This window comes from Phyllopteryx taeniolatus, chromosome 23 (genome assembly GCF_024500385.1).
Source record: "Phyllopteryx taeniolatus isolate TA_2022b chromosome 23, UOR_Ptae_1.2, whole genome shotgun sequence".
Classification (NCBI taxonomy): domain Eukaryota; kingdom Metazoa; phylum Chordata; class Actinopteri; order Syngnathiformes; family Syngnathidae; genus Phyllopteryx; species Phyllopteryx taeniolatus.
In genome coordinates, this window is record NC_084524.1 from 1,606,710 (window position 1) to 1,623,044 (window position 16,335).

The window sequence follows — 16,335 nt, forward strand, 5'->3', positions numbered from 1 at the left end:
TCATCACATGTAAATACTGACACAATGAGTTGTGTATTTCAATCCAAATACAATTAAGATATACAGTATTCAAAATAAACAAAGTCTGCGTAACAGCAATGATGCCAGAGAATTCCTGAAGTTTAAAGGTCGAGGTGGCTGTCAATCCACTGGGTCATGAACGTGACAGCTCTCTCATTCTCTCTCTCTCTCTCTCACACACTCACATGCGTCGCCGGGCGCCAAACACGAGGTCCAAGGTCAAGTCGGCTGCGGAGTGCCAGGCGGATGTTTTTCCAAAGACTTCTTCAGCTTGACAGGACACAGAGAGAAAACACACCTACACACACACACTTCAAAGATGAGCGCTAAGTGCTTCAAGATGACAAAACCGCACAACCTGACACGTGACATCCGACACGGCTCACAGGAAATGATCAGGATCGCTGTTGCCGTAACAACCACAGCGTCGACGCTTCCGGCCAACGGGAAAGCGAAAGCGGATCCCCTCGTCTCCGATGACTTTTCTTATGGGCTTACCGTGACCTCGCAGCACTAAGAAATCAATAGAGACGATTGACGAGGGGGCAGCTGAAGCTCGCGCTGACACGCGGGGCTTCTCACGGGCTTCCAATGTGTTGCACATGTTTACGCGAGGCTATGATGTCACCGCACACGCTCACCGGCAGCGTCGCCGGCCTTCCAGAAGGAACAATGGCTTCATTCTGTCCTCATTTGTGAGCGCGTCGACTGGAGACTGGACAGGACTTACTAAATATTTTGCTGCTGAAGTACAACTTTTTGTCCAAACGTTTGTGACAGGAGTCTTGAAGCTTCGAGCGCAAGTCAGCTAGCAGTCTTTCCCACTCTCGAATGCTCGTAGGACTTCTTTCCTGGCCGAGTTCATCTTTTTCCAGTATTTTTCAATGGGTTTGAGATGCTTTGTGCTTTTGATGCAATCTTACGCGCTTTACTGCACTGAAAGACACATGATCTTCCGCCCAAACGGTGGGGAGCGAATTTGGCTGTAAAAGCCCTTGGTCATGCGCAAATGTCATGATTCCTTCCAAACAGGGCAAAACAGTCCCACAACATAATGTATCCTCCACTGTGCTTCACTGTTTCTCTCCTCGAAGGCTTCACCTGGCGTTGTTTTAACGAGCTATCCAATTGCAAGTCAGCAAGTCAGAGTGAGAAGGAAATGACCAGCAGACATCCTGCGAATGATGGCGAAGTCGCCTCTGTGGCTGCAGCGGCTCGATGCGGTCCGTTTCAAGAGAGGTGAATCTGTACGGGCTCCGTCACAGTCGGTATCGCTGGATTATATTCCAAAACCACCGCAGCTGGCTGAGGGTTTCCTTGTGGGTCGGGCATAGCTAATACCTGGAAATGTCACAGATGAGTTGTTTTGTTGGGCTCAGCACATCTCTTGTGGTGTTGTGGAGGTCGCGGCTAAAGTTGTGTTTTGGCCCGCGGCAGCTGACAGCACGCACAAACTCTCGCCTCTAAACCAGCAATACCAGCACCTAGCACTGGTCGCAAGGTCCATCACTGGTCAGCGGAGTCATTTTCGCTACAAAAACAGCTCCATCGACCACTTAGCACACCTAATGGTATAATTCAGATATGGGTCAGGGTCAATGTAAATACTGTATACATAAAAACACTCACTGTAAATCTCACTACAGCGAAAACAAGACATGGCGCAAGCATAGAACTTGGTGTATACAACTTGGAATGTGATGTAAATATAGTAAATTAGGTGTACAAAACGTGAAACATGACGTAAATATGTACATTAGACCCTTCAAACACGAAAGACGATGTAAGGATGAACATTAGAGAAGTATAGAAGGTGTAAATATGGACATTCAAAATAACGGACATTAGGTGTGTACAATATCTCTGTCGGGCCAATTCGAAATTATTCGTGCACTCACTGTAGTCACTTTAAAGCGCATACATTCCTTGAAGTCACAATGTTCACTGTACACCACTATTGCTCCATTAGTCATTTCAAACTCCTCTGAATTGCTAGAGGACTCTGCATCATTTGCACAATTGTCAAAAAAGAACAAAATTCTAAAAAAAATAAAAAGACCTTTTATTGCTCAGTGACTCTTCATACTGTGTTTTTATGTCTCACACGAACGTATCTGTCTGTTGTCGTACTAGAGCGGCTCCAACTACAAATTCCTGAAGATGATTCCGATTCTGGTGTCCGACAATGTAAATCTATACAACAGGTGTTTAGAACAGGCCCTCCTGCTTTAAACTGTATGCAATGTTTAATATTTGCATTTTTGTCCTTATTGTGTACTTCCATGACTTTAACACAGATCTTTACATGCCCTTTGGCTATGTATACGTTTCAAGTGTACAGTTAATGTAAACACTTGAAATGTAGACAATTGTGCACTTCAGACCTGCAATGTAAATCCAGCCTTAAAGTCGCTGCCGTGTACTGTACAAGACAAGACTTGATTGTCCACATAACACACACACGCACACTTGCATCGGCCCTAAATTCTCAACTGGAAACGTTTCTCTTTCTGTTGCTAATTTACACTCACAAGGCGACCTGCTTGGCTGCTGCTCTGGGCGTCGCGCAAACTGCTGATGCGCTGAGATTTTCTGGCACGACGCTCGTGTACCACAGCGTGGGTGTGCGCGTGTACGTGAAATAAATGGTGGGCTACTAAATGAACGGCCCTTTCTCAGAGACATTCATCTTGCCGTGACATTGAGGAGAGGGAGCGAGAGAGAGACGGGCCAGTCTAAAATATTTATTTCGCACATCAATCAGGGTTGTGGGGTGAGTGGAAAAAAAGTGCATGTGTGTGCAGTGTGTACAAAAAGAACAGCAGGTAGAGCTGAAGGCCACTTTTAGTGGCGTGGCTCGAATTGTTGCGCCTGTGTGCGTGTCTGCAGTGGCACTCCGACCGGCTTTAACATTTGGGCTGGGGTGTGCCTGCCAAGTGACGTCGTCCTCGGGCTATGCTGCGGTTCCGATAGATACACACACACGCGCGCTTGTGGCAACGTGACATAGGAGAAATGTTTCTGCGATCCATGTGAAATCTGAGCTACTGTTGACCTCAGATGAGGACTAGAACTCAGCTTTGTCCCCACCGTGCGTGTACATGACGATGATTTGGCACGACATCGTGTGCGTCAACGACGGCGATGTGTCATTATTAGTGGCGAGTCGAAGGCCTACGAGAAGACCGAAATTCTCAGATTTGTTCCACCAAATTGTATTCTCTTTATTTGGTAGCATTTCTCTTAGCTGCACTGCTTCCAATATGCGCATGAGTTCAATGTTTTTTTTGTCTAATCAGATTTCAGCCTCTAAGCGTTGGCAAGTCAATCTAATCTGCCCACAGCCTTCACAATCATTCATTCTGGCCAATGTCACGTAAGTTATATTAGCAATGAGACTGTTTCTTTAACCAATCAGATTTAAACTTTTCCTCACAGGGCCCAGTAGCTCACCCACATTAAGGTCAACATTTTTCCATCCTCCGATTGGTTGGTCAGAACAAGCCAAGTTCGACTAGCAAAAGACTTCAGTAGCGATCTGCACACATGAATACATTTTAACTCAATTACTACCACCGATGTATATGCAGGTATTTGCCAACAGGAAGGAAGAGGGTCTCGCCTAGCTTGTCTGTGAAATTCATCTTTGTTTACCACTGTAACGACTAACAGATCTCTGTAGATGGCAGCATTGCATCGCTTTGGATTAGAGCTAAGCACAGCTTTTGAGTTTACATTTGTTTACATTTTTGATGTTTTGTCATGTTATTAGATACAAATTGTGAACTGCTTGAGATGATGTACTTGGCACCACGGTATTGCCGATTTCTACAATCGCTGTACGTTTTTGCAATGTGACGAGTCCTTCGTGTTCCACCTTAACTAGGATACCGACCCACCCAAACGCCAGCACAGTCGCTATACGCTAACACGATTCACTCATTCCATTCATTCAAAACACACACACGCACTCTCTGGTGCGCAACACTGCAGTCACGTGAACCACAACTAAACAGAGCCGAGGCCTCGTTGCCGTGACGCTACATATCTGTGGGCAGAAAGGGGTGTTGTCCTAAATCATTTCTAATAGCTTTGTTCATGATGGCGTTCTCGAATCTTCTTCTGAGAACCTGGCTGTCCTTTCCTCACGGCAAGTCGACATCGTCACCCTATCATCGTTCCCTGCTCGCCAGCTTCACTGTCAGTTGCCTTACCAGGATGAATGAAGGTTAAAAGATGCAAAGGTGCTCGACGGCTTATTGAGTAGTGGAGCAAGTTTGGTGAGGATACACCAAAGCGGTCGTGTGATCTGGTTCCGACGGGACTGTGATGCAGTCCAAAGCAGGATGGAAAACCAGTTGGGACATTTTTCTAAATTATCTTCTCACGTGAGTCACCTTCAGCGACGACATGAAAATAAAACACACAAACACACCCACACACAGACGGACACGCGCGCACGGTCGCGCGCACGCTCCTACACGTGGCTGGCGGTAGCGAGACGACTTGTTTTGGCGAGCGTCTGTATCACTGAGCTCAAGCAAAACACACTCCGTTTAAGTTGGGCGCGGGCCAGCGATGCTGCATGCTTCTGGTCAGCTCTGCTATTCATAGAAGCCCACAAATGTAGAACACGGCACGGGTGGGTGTGTGTCTGTGTGTGTGCATGTGTCGCGGCAAGGAGCGATCATCAATCTGAACAAAACGTCCCGCAAACAGATCAGAGGCAGGCATTCCTCAGGGTCCCTGAATGCATCACGAGGAAGCCGTGAAGGCATACAAAAAGTCATAGCTGTGGTTTTGGGATGTCCTGTGGTGGGGATCCAGTCCCTGAACTCGCACTGACCTGCAGTCTTGAAGGACAAAGGAAACGAAACAACACTGGACCAGCAGCAGGCAGGCTGGAAGAGACGGAGTTACATAAAAAGTGGTGAGCTGATCACGGGAGGTTTTCTTTTTGTGTGTGCGCGCGCTGAAAAGTCCCACGTGACCGGTGGGAACAAGTGCGGCGATCAGGTGAGAGCCGACGCCTCAGATAATGCCTGTGCGGCAGTTTTGCGGCCGCAGCGGAATAGCGAACAGATGAGACAAGAGACGGAGTCAAGTTGAGGACACACAAGAGGATTACGGAGCTGATTTACAGCAGACGGCTTCTGGCGACCACAGGAGGCCTGATTAGAGGTTTGGACGCATCGCGTCGGTAGGCGGGAGCATCTTGTAACGGCCGTGTTTTGACCTCCTCACCCCAGACGGAGCACGCAGCCCTTCGGAGGCGATACCAAGTCAAAAACCTTCACCTTTAAAACCTGTAAGGTGAAACATCTTCAATAAACAAGAACTCGTCTAGTCTCAATTCAACCTTTGCAGATCTGTACTGTTCTGACAAAATATGGCTTCTAAATTCAACGCACCACAGAGAAGAGTGCCAAATCAGATCGATTAACAAATCCCAAAGTATATAAAACAAAAACAAAAAAAAATTGTAACTCGCTCTTCCGTCTCTTTCGGTGACATGCGCACAGTCACGTCCAACAATGAGGCGTTCTAAAGCAGCTACACCAGCTAACTATCCAAAGGGAAGATTATGGGGTGCGGGTATAGCTAGCTAGCTAGCTAACTGCATGTTGTAATTGCAAGTGCCGATGGCGCTCAAGTTCTTATATAGTGTGGGTGGGGGGACTCATGTGGCGCCGTTTTAGCCCAAAAAAATCATAATCAGGAAAATTAAAGATGCTATCGCGCCACAATTCAACACTACATACTGTAGTTCTCAGTCTGTGCACGTTTTCAACAATGATCTTCAAAAGGTACAAAATATTGAAAAAGAAATCTTTTAATTCACTTTAAAGGGTCTTTAAGTCAAGGTGTTGAATCGGTACTTGTACTTTTTCCAGTGTATGCCTTTGTAGTTGTTCTTAAGTACTTTTGCCACCTTTGGCTGGTGCTGAGCCTGCATTTTAAGTGCATGTGTCAGCTGCCACAGTGTGGAACTGATAGAGATACAAGACAGTCAATGGAAACCTCCACGTCTTTGACCCGTTCACTTATTTTTAGACGGGACGGCGTCCAAGGAGCGTTTATGGCCCTTCAAACTCTCCGCTGTCATGTAGCGGGAAGACGAGCGGGGAAATGTATCCGCTAGCCGCCGCCAAATAGTTCAAGTCGTGCAAACATAAGACACACACTCCGCCTTTGTGTTGCGGTGAAAATGAGCCGGTCAGCACTCGGTTGGATTCCCGTAACCAAATGGTTTTCCTTTTTTCATTTCACGCTTTCTGCATTCCTCAAATAAGCGTGACTGTTAACATTCCTCTTTTTCCTCTCCTTCAGCGCGTCGAACTTTGACGTCCACGAGGATCATCGGTGTTGCCCAGGATGGCAGTCTTCATCGCGTCCGAGTCAGCTTCACTCACGCACGGCCTCAGGTTTGCGCAAGCGTCAAGACGGGAATCCGTTTCACGCCCTCCTGGTGAGCTCACCTTGAAAATCCCAAAAAATTTTTGACGACATCCTGTCCTGTAACGTTGCCGTTAAGGAAGTGTGTGTGTGTGTGTGTGTGTGCCTGTGCAGGGCAATTATGGCAAATTAAAGTTGACCGTTGAGGGAAAATAAAGTCAAATTTTTCATGTTGTTCATTTTTTGAAGTGTAATTATCCACCCTTCGACCCTCTCTCTCTTTGTCTCTCTATCCTGCCCTCATATTACCTGGCGAGAGGCTTTATGCAGCGAGTGTGGCCAACGTTTGTGCAGGGAGCCAGTTATTGCTTTCATTCTCCATCAATGGATTCTGCATCTGTCTGCACTAAAGTCATGGCTCGCTGCGCTGGAACACACACAGCCGTGCGCATGCCAAGATTTTGAATTTTTGTCTGGAGGTGTTTGACCCGGCAATGACATATGTGATAGAGACATAATGGTGAGTGCGCGCACACACGCACACACACACACTTACAGTATCTGTCCAGACACGGTATTCCAGCCGTAAACGCATCATAAAGGCCTGTCCCGACTAATGACTCGGCTAAAGAGGGAACCAGATCGCCTGGCTCCGTCCGGCTTGTCCGCCTTTTTTCGAGAGACGTCACTTAAGTGTAGCTGACGCCTTTTTTTCCGGGGTTGGTCAGGCCACGTTCTGGACTTTTGAGGAATGCTATCGAAGAAGAAAGCCCAGGTGGTGTTACCGTTTGCTCCATGCCAGGCTGATCGCTGCTGCAGCCAAGCACAATAATATTGTAGGACACAAGGAGACACATGCGCTGATAAACACTTTCACATTACTGGAATAGTTGGGGGGGGGGATGGGGGGTGGGCTGGAGGACACTCGTGCGAGGGTCTTCCAGAGGGCAAGCTGTTTAGATGATGATGCCTGGCGGGAAAAGGAAAAGAGAGAAGTAGTCTAGTTGTTCTCGCCGTCCGGCTCAAACTTGCCAATTCGGAATTTTTCAGATCCCCTTTGACCATCTAGAAAAACGTCCATAAGCAGCCTGCAGTCCTTCATGTCACGCGAAACGCCATCAGCAGCCGATTTAACCTTGGCAGACATATTGCCCTCATACTGATGCTAAAATTGGGCCTCTTCCAAGAGACAACAGGTACATGCAGGATGACATTTTGCAGCCGGAATAGCTGCAAAAATGAGAAAACAAGAATCCAGAATCTCCTTGATTTTGCACACCAGCACAAACAACACGATTCATCAACAGCAATCCAACCGTTTACGGCCACAGATGTACATATACATCAAGTTTTTCCAACGGGTAGGTGTGGAAGAGGGTCTCGCCCAGCTCGTCTGTGAAATTCAGCTTTGTAAAACACTGTAATGACTGACAGATCCCTGCGGATGGCGATGTTGCATCGCTTTGGATTTGCGATCAGCACAGCTTTTGAGTACAAGATAAAGATTAGGCGTCGAATCTCGGCTTGCTACGGCAAATATGAGGGAAAGAAATGCTAAAACGTTGGAAGTCGGACAAGTTTAGACACACTCCGAGAGAGTATTTATATGTATGTATGGTACAAACAGAGTATGTGTTGCGGCAGGTAGTGGAAAGTGTATGTTGCGATTGTGAGAAAAGATGGAGTAAATGACAAACGCCCTCTACTTAAAAATTCACTGACGTTCAACTGGAGCCATGCAGTGAGTCTGCCCGGCTCACGGCACGTTTCATAGTTGTATATAAATAAATAAATGAATATTTTGCCATCGAAAGCCCGTTCTCAGTCTTGTTTTTGCTGTTTTATCGTTTGAACTGTCACAAATGCAAAAAATATTCGTGTCAATATTAAGTCACTGTTCTGCTTGATGTTTCTTTTCATAAAAAGCTCGTTTTCGCCAATTTTTGGTCAGAAACCCATGTTCAACTGCTGATTACTAAAGAACGGAAAAAGAAAGAAACAAACCTTTATTTCTGGTAGAAGAAGGTCTAAATATTGTATTACACTAGTGGTTCCCAAAGAAGGGGGCGCAGGACGAATGAATTAATGAAAACTAGGCTTTACACGATCAAGATTTTTGGGGCCGATCACAGTTAAAAAAAAAAAAAAAAAAACGATAACCGATAACCGAGCCGATAACAGGATGGAGCAATGTGTCTATTCAAATGACTTATTCATTTACTGTGTATACTTGACAGAAATAATGGGTGCTAACTTACTGTAATTAAATCACTTTATTGTAATTAAATTACTCCACACACATGAAGCATGATTCAACATAACGCCGGCATATTTACGTACAACCGTTAGTGCTAGCACTAGCTTGGCTACAAAATTGCATATAGGCACTAAAAGAGAATTGCAATGTGAATCCAAACCCCCAACGGATTCCACTTTGCCGCTTTCTTTGCCACCAACTTTTCCTTCGCTTCCTCCTGACACCTTTTGACCCGAAACTCGACTCTGCCGCTCCTGCCCCGCTAACACTCAACTCACCTCGTTGCCTTTCAGCAACCCCAAAACTCTCACCCGGTCCAAGCAAACCTCCTCCCTCCCTCCCCCTGCCGCCAGCTGTAACCCGAAACGCACCTTTACACATTGTTTTGCGCGCACACACACACGCCACTGCAAGTCTCCCATAACTTCACACGGGGTGCTGAACTTGTGACCTGCCTTTCTCCGAGACCTGCACTAACCTCTAAAACACACACACACACAAACACACAAACCAACTTTCACTTCATCCAATGAATGTGAGTGAAGTGGACATTACGAAAAAACTTGAGTTGGCGACCACCTGAAGTTATGGGAACTTTTGGTTGTGGGGTCCTTTTAGTGACCGGAAAACTATCAAAAGTACCCTTTGCATTTCCACCCCAAATTATGGGAACTTTTGGTTCTGGGTACTCTCGGTGCTGGGGAACTTTTTGTCTCAGAGTCAAAGGTTCCCTAAATGTGGCAACAGATACAATTAATACGAAGCCACTTTTCCATCTAAAATTCCTGCAACTTTAGCTTCTGGGTATTGAAATGACCCATTGCATAGGAGCTGCATTTCTGCCATGCACACTTTCCTGCCATTCAAGGCAAACAACTCCTGTTTACATGGATGCTAATGTTCTCAATGCTAGCACCGTGGACACTTCCAAATGTTTTTTTTTATAGACCCAGTGACAGCGGGCTTATACCACTGAGAAGAAGTTATGCTGTGGTTTGATTTGGGGATACATAGTCCTTGCATTGTGGTCAAATCATTTCCACAAAAATGTTTTATATAACTTTATGGGTCCATTTCTTATATTTAGAGCGCAATGTCGGATCTTATTTTACCCACTGTCTGAATATGTGTGTGTGTGTGTCGCTACTAGGTCTGTACTATTTATTTATTGCTCTCCAGGCTCCAACTGAAAAGCAAATCTTCAACTTCAGCCTCAGCCTGACCCGGGCCCACATGTGTGTGCGTGAGTGCGTGCACGAGTGTGTGCACGTGAACATTACGCCAACAGTGTCATCCTTACCTCTGCTCGACCTGCGGGGGTGTGTGTGTGTGTGTGAGAAGCGGAATCGTTTTCACCTATTAACCTTGTCAACTTTCAACTCCCCACAGGACTCACTTTCACAACTATGTGTTGGCATGTGTGATTTTACGTAACATCGGCGTTGTCGTTAACGCTCACCTAATTCCAACCTTCCCACATAAAAAAAAAAAAAAAAAAAAAAAAAAAAAAAAAAGTCTAAAACATGCGCTTCAAAGCAGCTGCAGCCCACTTGCGGCGGCCAACGCTTGTGAGTACGCACAAAAACAAAAGGTGGCATTATACAGTACACCGTAACGTCTAAGAAAGTGAAAAAGATGAAAGTGTCAGAACACATTAAGCCGACACAAAATTACACTTTTCTTTTTCCCTCATAACGCTGTATATCCACAATCGCGCCAGGTCTCACAACTGGCGACGTTAATAAATTGGCCGTAAAACTATCAATTCTGCTGAATTCAGAGAACACAACGAGCGTTCTTTTACTTTGCAAACACCTGTGCTTGTTGCTGGCCCACACCCTGTGGCTCACAAGAATAAAAACACGATTTGGCGAGGTGAGGCGGCCTTTCAAAATGCTGGCATGTGCGCGTGTTTTACAAGCACATGGACATAATTCAACCAGTAAATAGAAGGAATCACACTATAAACATGAATGAGGAATGTGCTTTATAATATCTAGAATGCATGTTTGATTTTTCACATGGTGGATCAATGATTTATTAGCATTAATATGACGTTTTCTCACATTTTAAATTTGGCCTTACACAGTAGGCACACGCACACACACGTACACACACACACAAACTCCCTCGGATGGAAATAAAATCAAGTAGAAGATTGAGGGCTTGTGGATGCCAAGGGACACACAAACACACACACAAACATGGAACTGACAAAAGAACACACGCACTAGTTGACTCCTGGTGATTAACAGCTGACTTGTTTGTCCACAAAGCCAAAAGTCATGCACGACTTCACCCCAACAAACCAAAAGCAGTCGAAAAATGTAGAGGACATCAAAACAACATAACCACACAAACATCTGCAAATGTGTGTCAGAGAGATGACACACACACACACACACACACACACGCTGCATTGGCACCAACTCGCCAAAACATCCCCAGTTACACAACAGTTCCAGGAAGACATCAAAGGTTGTGACCTCTGGAGCGCACAGACAATCTGTACGTGTGAGATCAGATATGCTCTCCGATGCTTTCTCTTTGGTTTTTCATTGTCAGCTGCCAGACGAGGCGTCCAGCGCTCGCTCGAGTCGTTTTTCGACGCGCAAGGAGAGATGATGTCACCGGGTCATCTCCAGGTGGCGTGGGATTATTGCTGTGTTTACTTCGGGTGCGCGCACATACACAAACACACATCACATCTTATGTTTTAGGCTGCATATGGATAACGCTTGAAAACGGTACATTTAAAAAGGAAACTAGAGCACCTTGCGCTGACCTTTTACCTTGGGCTTCAGGAGCTTTGCTGAAAATTGATTTGTCCATGTGTGAAAAGGATGTGATTTGTACAGTCCTGTTTGTTTGCCTGGTGTGTGTGTGTGTGTCTGTCAGGTGTCAAGTTTACCCCTGGATCGACCCAAGCTGGGAATGATCTCGTCTCTGCGGGGGAAGCCAAAAGTGATGTTCTATACGGTGTGTGTGTATGTGTGCGTCTAACCCGAGGATGACTCACAAACCATCTGGAGGCCAGATGCAGATTTGAACTCCCCCCCTCCTTCCCCCCGCATCCGCCCCCCCTTCAAGTTTCTGTGAGTCCCCTTAGTTAACCTGTGAACTTTGACCTGTGCTCCGCATGCTTGGATAACGACAGCGTGTGAGTTCTCGGCGTGCGCACGGCTTTCTGGTCAAGTTCACTTACAAGAAGTGAGGATGCAGACTGTTCCGCAATGACGGTTATAGCTCGATTATTCGCCACTCATGTTTTGGCATTAACAACACGGACGGCTCACTAAAATCAACAGGTGGTGTGGGGAATCAATTACGTCATCGATTGATTGAAGTCAACTCAACTATCGTCATCTTAGTGTCAACTACAAATAAAATCTGATGTGTTTTATTGTTTTCAGTGCTTGTGTGTCTACTTAAAATGTTATTGAAACCTGAAAATGAAGGTTTACGATGGTGTTGGTTGTTTTGAAATGCCATTAAAGCATCACAGGAAGGATGACAATCCCACCCCCCACCCAAAAAAAGGAGAAACAATAATAAAGGTAGGGTAGGAAGCGGTTTGACAATGTGCTCTCTATCATGTTGAGGCAGAGCCCAGAAAGCAGGCGTCGGGGCCTGGAAACCATTGCACGACACTGGGTGATAATTAGGAGATAATTGGTGGACACATTTAATGCGGATAATGTCTTAATTGCAGCCATAATGTTTCCCCCGACGTGAGAACAAAGGGCATCTTTCAGTGGCGACACGCAGCCCCTTTCGTGTATGTTTGTTGTCGCTCCTCTTCAAGCAGTAAATCTCACGCTGACCTCAACTGGCGCGCCACTGGAACTCATCTTTGGTAAATTACGCTTACGTCAATCCCAACGAGCCCAACGCCTCACAGTGTGCGTCACCTCTGTGTGGCGCTCAATTGGAATGTTTTTTTTTGAAGAACTAAATAAAATTAACAAGATAGTCTGCGTGCGTGGTCGCTTTAGAACACCTTGTTGTCGGCCGTGGGTGTGCGCAGATCACATTTTAAAGACATTGTACACATATTAAAACGCACAAAAAACTAAGCGTAAAATGTTTGTGAAGTGCCTGCGTGTTAGATATGTGCTCTAGACGCTGCTGCAGTCACGAGACACTGTGTGCGTCCGTGAGACGAACGCTTTTCCCGCCTCTACTTAAATGTTTACATTTTACTGTTAATTTCATTTTTACATTTTGAGACTACTTTGAATTTTTGAGAGGAGAGTAGCCCCGTTTCCGAGGCTACGAGCTCCAACCGCACCACTGCCGGGCACTAACGAGGGTCTTGAGCTAACTGTAGATGTGGCAGGGATGTAGGTTGTAGCTGACCTACTAATCCTGTTAGCATTAGCCCCAATATGCTAGCTAATCGCTGCGAGCCTGTCCAGATGCATGACAGATTCACTTCTTTAGCTAGTCCCATTCATACTCAGTCTACTGGCTCCCGCACGTTAGTCATCGGTGACTCCATCTCTCATAACAGGGTTAAAAACCCAGCCACTGTAATGTGTATTCCTGGGACCAGAGCACCCGACATTGAAGCTAGCCTTAGGGAGTGATTCACAGGAGGCCTAAACACCAGGGCGGAACTAACAACACTAGCCACTGGGATATAGTGATACCCGTCAGCTCCAATGATATGCTGTAAGGATGAGGGAATCAGGGATAACAAAGAGTAACACAGCCAAGACTTCCCGTCCAATCTTGCCAGAAAGATGTGTCGGCATCGAGTAAATGTCTCTGGCCACTTGCTTGCAAGAGGCAATGATCAGATTATTCTCACTTAACCGGTGGCTGGCTAGCGTCTGTAATGAATAGGAACAGCAGTTTCTAGATACTTGGCCTTCATTCTGGTGGACTCCCGGGTTGATGAGGGCAGACGGCTTTCACCTAAACGGGGAAGGCGCCATCACTCTTTCTAGAAACATACAGTAGATTACTGTTTGAGCTTTCCATGACAGTTCACGCTGGAGCAAGCCGGGATACAGGTGATTAGCGAGCCTGTTAGAATGGGTGTGGAGTCTGTGACGTTAAGGCTAACTACTAGCGCTATGCTGGACCCTAACAACACACAGGCCTATATGTAGAATAGAGTGACATACTACACATTCTGATACACTATCCACGAAAACGTTGCAACCTATTATGCTTTCCACTGAGGTAGTATTGTGTGATGAGTTTAAGCACTCTTCGTTCTATCGATGACAAGCAATCTTATAAATATTACTACTATGAATATCCTGTGGGCAAACAGCACCGATCAACCCACTTTAATGAAAATCGCTCCTATGAATATTAGATCACTTTCCTGAAAAGCTTTGCTAGTCAATGATCTTATCAGAGAACATAATCTTAATATGATTGGTCTTTGCGAGAGTTGGTTAAAACCAAATGAGTTTTTAACCACTTAATGAGGCGTCTCAACCAAGCTTTGTGAGTTCACGTTGCGCCTCCTATTAAGAAGGGCGTGGGCGTCGCCCTCATCTCCGAATCCGTTTTCAACCTTAGCACTAGCCCTAACATCAACTTTAAAACATTCGAGGTTCTTGTTATGCGATCTACAACACCATTGCCTTACTATCCTTCAGTTATCTTCCGCCCCCTTCCTGGCCCTTACTCTTGCTTTTTAGATGAATTCTCAGAATTTAAAGCTGACTTGATGACCCACGCACACAATATATTAATCATGGGTGACTTTAATATTCATATGAAGTCCCTGTCGGAACCTCTTTGTACAGCGTTTCAGACAACAATTGATACTTAACGGTAATACTTTAGATTTGGTTTTAACCCGGGACACTGCGATCTCAAATGTAATGGTACTCCCCTATACCACTGCTATGTCTAACCATTAATTCGTAAAATTGGAAGTTTTGGCCCATTTCCATCGTTATGACCACAGCCAAAGCTATAGCAGCCGTAGTATAAGTTCTTCAACTACAACTGCACTTGCTGAGCTATTACCCCAGCAATTGCCTCATTTCCTTCTTACGTGGGTCCCATTGATAATCTCACAAACGATTTTAATGTGGCTCTGTGTAGCGCTCTTGACACCGTAGCACCATTTAGACTTAAAACGTGTCCTGAGAAATTTACTCCTTGGTTCACAGATGAAACCAGAGAACTAAAACATGCTGGAAACTTCAGCGCAAATGGTGTGCGACTAAATTTGAGGTCTTCCGTCAGACAAGGGAGGATAGTTTACTGAACTACAAACAAGCTCTCATCTCAGCTAAAAAATATTTGTCTTAATAAAAATATCCCTAAATACTTATTTGATACAGTAGTGCTTGCAATGTGCTTGCTCGACCCTCTTCCTGGGAAACCCGTTAAAGAGCTGTTTTTAATCTTAGGACCTTCAATCTTAAATATTATAAATGTATCACTCTCCTCTGGCGCTGTACCTGCAGCTTTCAAGACAGCCATTATTTGACCCAGGCACAAAAGAACCAACCTCGACCCTGAGAGTCTTTGCAATTATAGGCCGGTGTAAAAGCTCCGCTTTATTTCAAAAGGTCTTGAAAAAAAATGTAATATAACAGCTTAATGATCACGTAGCCTCTAGCACTCTCTTTGAACTTCTTTAGTCCAGATTCAGAGCAGACCACTCCGTTGAAACGGCCCTTGCAAAAGTGACGAATGATCTTTTACTAGCTATGGATTGCGACACCTCATCTATGCTATTATTACTCGACCTTAGCGCTGCCTTTGATACCATTGATAACAATATACTACTAGATCGCCTCCAAACGCGTGTTGGTATCGGTAATCGGTCCTCTTTTGTTCAGCATTTACATGCTGCTGCTTGGGGATATCATATGCAAATATAAGATTAGCTTTCACTGTTATGCAGACGATACTCGGCTATTCATGCCATTAAAACTAACTAACGCATGTGATTGCTCAATTCTGAAGACATGTCTCGCTGAAATTAAACAGTGGAAGTCCTGTAACTTTTTGCTCCTTAACCCTGAGAAAACTGAGCTGTTGATTATTGTCCCTGCTAGACATAGCCACTTGTTTAAGGAACCCACTCAGAGTTTTGACAAAATCACCATTACCCAAAGTGAGTCAGCAAAAAATCTCGCCGTTATATTTGACTCAACTCTTTCCTTTCAAAAGCACATTAAGAATATTACCAAATCTGCGTTTTTTTTCCATCTTCGCAATATGGCCTTTGAACTTGGTGAATGCCTGGGAGTGGGGTGTGGCCGACAGCAGCTCCTGTGAAAGTGTGCTAATTGCGTTTTTCTGTTCTCCCAGCACTCAGTGAATGGGTAAAAAGTGCATCGGTGACTGTGTCTCTTCTTTCTCACATAAGAGGGCATTGCAGTACATAGTGGGGGAACACTGTTTTCAACACATGCTAACACAATCAATCAATCAATCCCATAAACAACAGAATGTTGACAACTGTTGTTTTTTTTAAACATGCTTTGCTGAAAATGTGTAAAACAGTGGTCAGTAGCTCACCCTCGCGCAGCCGCTGCCAACACAGCTCCCCCACCCCCCACCCGCACTGACATTTCCATGAACCGCCGCTTGATGTTCCTCAGATGACGAGGAGCGGGATGAAAGAGAAACTCCAAAAAGAAACAATCAAAATCTGCCGCGCAGATGTCTCGTGCGTG

At 45.3% G+C, this 16,335-nt stretch overlaps 1 protein-coding gene and 1 long non-coding RNA gene across 7 annotated transcripts in view; one reads left to right on the top strand and one right to left on the bottom strand.

Annotated features, from left to right (window-relative positions):
• Nucleotides 1–1,338, bottom strand: part of tkfc (triokinase/FMN cyclase) — a 43,933-nt gene extending 42,595 nt beyond the window's left edge. Inside the window, exon 1 of the mRNA XM_061763974.1 lies at nt 207–1,338. The gene's annotated coding sequence lies outside the window, so the exon portion shown is untranslated. The remainder of the gene's footprint in view (nt 1–206) is intronic.
• LOC133472758 (uncharacterized) lies at nt 1,300–12,083 on the top strand. Of its 6 annotated transcripts, none has more exons than XR_009786810.1 (3): nt 1,300–5,334; nt 6,352–11,351; nt 11,573–12,083. It is a non-coding gene; the product is annotated as an uncharacterized LOC133472758 (long non-coding RNA). The 6 variants fall into 6 exon arrangements; XR_009786814.1 differs by having other exon boundaries at nt 6,352–6,937; nt 7,468–12,083; XR_009786811.1 differs by having other exon boundaries at nt 6,352–6,490; nt 6,737–12,083.
• The last annotated feature ends 4,252 nt before the right edge of the window (nt 12,084–16,335 follow it).